The following is a 4,402-nucleotide window of genomic DNA, read 5'->3' on the forward strand; positions in this document are numbered from 1 at the left end:
TATGTAGAACACAGGTGTTGGACATGCTTATGTTGACCGCCTGTTAAAAATCACGGCAAGTACAGATGAATTATCGTCTTTATTTGCTATTCTTTCCAGTGGAAGATTTTCAATATTATAGCTACAGGTCTTATGTACAGAGTATATCTGCATTGTAAACCTTCCCACAGACTATTCTGGGACATCTCAGATGTCTAATTTCTTTTCATGTCAAGCCAACATTTTCTCCCCTTCAACGGAACTGGAGTAACTGCTTTTACGCTTAAAAATAGATAAAAGAAAATTCTTAATAGTAATCACAAATCATGCAGAAGAAGGCATATGAATAAACCGTCACACTTCTTTAATAAAACAAGCTGATTCTATTACCCAGCTGGCTACGCTTTGTTCGACTTTGAAAAAAAACATGTTAATCTACATCAATTTAAAGAAAAACAAGGTGAGGGTGAAGATTTTTCTTTTACATATTCGTTTATGGCAAGAATATGTACATGAAACGGTGCTTAAAGCTAGGCTATGAACAGCTGGCTCACAACAGAGAAATTAAGGTCTAGGGCAGGGGTGTCCAACCTTTTAGCTTCCCTGGGCCACATTGGAAGACGACGAGTTGGTTTGGGCCGCACATAAGATACACTAACAATAACGATAGCTGATCATCCAAAAAACCATAGAAAACATAGTTAACATATATATATGAGAAAAAAAGTGATATATATATATATATATATATATATATATATATATATATATATATATGTATACATATATATATATATATATATATATGTATACATATATATATATATATATATATATATATATATGTATACATATATATATATATATATATATATATATATATATATCACTTTTTTTTCAAATCCCCCTATACTTACCTTTCAATCTCCCTGTTCAAAAAGTCCTCTCTAATTATTATACTATAATCAATTTTTGTATTGTTTCGATGCAATATCAATAAAGTGCATTTAAGCCAGACATTGTATATCAGGGTAACCTGACCAGGCCTGAGGTACCTGACATATCCATCACTGTGACCCCAAATTGTGACCTGTTTTGCTAATTACACCACTATGTTAGTTAAGGGATAACAACTTATAATGGGCCAAAGAGAATAATATATAATGCCTCATTAGTATTACAAGTAGAAGTATGTAGCAGGGAGATAAGGTCAATGATGCTCCAGGACCAGTTTTATTCACTGGTCAGCGTCCCTTGAAATAATAAAAAAAATCCCCCTTAACTTACCTTTTAATCGGCTTGTTCTCCTGTCCTCTTCTCTTCTTTTCTCCAATTCTGTGCTGCTGATTGTTCTTCTCGCGCGGGTGACTCCTCTGTGCTGCGCTCCACAATGGATGTTGGGCGTGATGACATCACGCCCGACATTCACTGTGAGCACCGCACAGAGGAGGAGACAAGTGAGGGAGCCGGAGTACCAGCTGACGTGACCGCGTGACCGCAAGGTAAGTATTTTCTTTTCTTTTTTTTTGCAGGATTTTTTTTTTCCATTAACAGTGCTGCCCCCTTGCCACAACCAAAACTCCTTCTGGGCCACATTCACAGGCGTGCTGGGCTGCATGCGACCCGCGGACCACGGGTTGGACAACCCTGGTCTAGGGGAATCATGTCATACAGGTATGAAGTTTATATTAAATTAGATCATCATCATCATTTATTTATATAGCCCCACTAATTACGCAGCGCTGTACAGAGAACTGACATCAGTCCCTACGCCAGTAGAGCTTACAGTCTAAGGGCCTGATTCATTAAGGATCTTAAATTAAGAAGTTTCTTATATAAGTCTCCTGGACAAAACCATGTCACAATGCAAGGGGTGCAAATTAGTTTTCTGTTTTGAACATAAGTTAAATACTGACTGATTTTTCATGTAGCACACAAATATTAACTTTAAATTTCAGTGTACAAATAAGCTATCAAGTATTTGACTTAAATAAGAAACTTCTTAATTTAAGATCCTTAATGAATCAGGCCCTAAATTCCCTAACACACAGACACACAGACTAAGGTCAATTTGATAGCAGCCAATTAACCTACTAGTATGTTTTTGGATTGTGGGAGGAAACTGGAGCGCCCGAAGGGAAACCCACGCAAACACGGGGAGAACATACAAACTCCCCACAGATAGATTTAAAAGACTATGGGGCAGATTGATATAGCAAAAAAAAATATTTTTAGTGAAAGTGACGCTTTTGCTCACGCTCCATAGAGATGCGATTAAAAGTAAGCGCTGTATAAACGTTAAAAAAGCTGCGGCCATGATGTTCTCAGGAACTTCGCAGCCAATTGAATCTGCAACTATGTGAGAAAAAAACATTTTATATCTTTGCTTATGGCCGGAATAAACATGTATTTTTATTTTTTATATTTATGTGAGAGGAATATCCAGTAGAAATGATAATTGATCCAAGGGAATGAATAGTTGCCAAACATCTGATGAACTGTTGGTCTAAACCAGGCTTAGCCAACCTGTGGCTTTCCAGGTACTGTGAAACTACAAGCCCCAATATGATTTGTCCGCCGATAGCCAGCCAGCAGCTAGCATGGTATGCTGGGACTTGTAGTTTAATAACACCTGGAGAGCCACCTGGTCTGGGACAATAAAACCATTTAGGGATGATATATAGCTGTATTATTGCTCCAACTTGAAGTTGGAAACTAAATAAAAGAAAATCTTTAAAATTCCATTTTATTAGTAAAGTGAAGTTGAAACTTACACAAGACACGGGTGTTTCAGCTGTCACTGTTTTCAAACCCGAAGGCTCCTTCTGCTGTGGTAATCAACAGGTACACTTTGAAAGTTTTAAAACCTATGCAGAAAGAAAACACTGGTAAGGCCGGGATTTACTCAATGGTAACATTTAGTATCAAGACAGCAGCCTAAATTGAATGTAATAAGAGTAAAATTTGCTCACAGCCTCTAGGAATAAACTGTTACAACTCCTGAATATATCATTTCACGTAGAGAACAGAATTTCCATGAGAAGTAGAATCTGTGGACAACTTTTGGAATGCCGTTTGCATCAACATTCTAGTGCTTATTTCAACCCTTCGATACAGAATAATAAGGCAACATTGGTCTATAGGCCCGAAGACTGTGGTGGGATTCAGCCGGTTTACACTGGTTCCCCAGAACTGATACCTAATTTTGAGCTCAGTTTGCCGAACCGGTGACTACAGGCTGAGGCAGCATGGCAGAGTGAAGGGGGAGCACAGACAGCATGGCAGAGTGAAGAAGGAGCACAGACAGCATGGCAGAGAGTGAAGGGGGAGCACAGACAGCATGGCAGAGAGTGAAGGGGGAGCACAGACAGCATGGCAGAGTGAAGGGGAAGCAAAGGCAGCATGGCAGAGTGAAGGGGGAGCACAGACAGCATGGCAGAGTGAAGGGGGAGCAAAGGCAGCATGGCAGTGAGTGAAGGGGGAGAAAAGGCAGCATGGCAGAGTGAAGGGGGAGCAAAGGCAGCATGGCAGAGAGTGAAGGGGGAGCAAAGGCAGCATGGCAGAGTGAAGGGGGAGCACAGACAGCATGGCAGAGTGAAGGGGGAGCAAAGGCAGCATGGCAGAGTGAAGGGGGAGCAAAGGCAGCGTGACAGAGTGTTTTGAGGGGCAAAAGCAGCAGCATGGCAGAGTGTGATGAAGAGGGGCATTACTGTGGCATAATTTGTAATGGGGGCACTATTGTGTGGCATAACATGACTCATTACTATTATTATCTTGATATAAGCAGCATATAATATTATTCGAGTATTACATTATTTGAATTTTAATATGCATATTAATTTGAGTATTAAATGCATGAAATATTAAACTACCTTTCTGTATATCTTTTTGTATACTTAAAACTGTCATTAGGGCAGAACCAGTTGTTAATTTATTTGAATCACACCACTGCCTGAAGGTTTTGCTTGATTGGTTAATCAGAACATAAATATGGTTCCACTGGGGATTGAACCCAGGACCTTCTGCATGTAAAGCAGACATGATAACCCCTACACTATGACACCAATACCTGCCTGAAGATATTGCTTCAGATCTTACAGTACAGTATGAGGTATAAAATAATAAAGGGGAAATATAGTAATCTTCCTCCCTCTAGTATAGCGAAAGTATCCACCTAAGTAAAGGAGACTGCTCTCCCAACAATTGCCCCTAGCCAAGCTAAGGAGCTCAGCAAGCCGTCCTCAACCAAGGAGTTGGAAGATGCTATTGAAGTAGTCCAGTGCACAACAGTTGCATCACTTGTTACTGTATAAAACGTTTAATCACCTCTTTTCCTCAGTCCTCCTTTTAATGCCATCTCACCACCTTGTTCCTTTCACTCCAAAGAGTGTGAGGCCCAGTTCACGGTTCTCCCTAAAACAGG

At 39.8% G+C, this 4,402-nt stretch overlaps 1 non-coding gene across 1 annotated transcript; it reads right to left on the reverse strand.

Moving 5' to 3' along the window:
- Positions 1-3,970: 3,970 nt before the first annotated feature.
- On the reverse strand, positions 3,971-4,043 carry TRNAV-UAC (transfer RNA valine (anticodon UAC)). Its single transcript has one exon. It is a non-coding gene; the product is annotated as a tRNA-Val (tRNA).
- Positions 4,044-4,402: the final 359 nt, after the last annotated feature.

This window comes from Mixophyes fleayi, chromosome 5 (assembly GCF_038048845.1).
Source record: "Mixophyes fleayi isolate aMixFle1 chromosome 5, aMixFle1.hap1, whole genome shotgun sequence".
Taxonomy (NCBI): Eukaryota; Metazoa; Chordata; class Amphibia; order Anura; family Limnodynastidae; genus Mixophyes; species Mixophyes fleayi.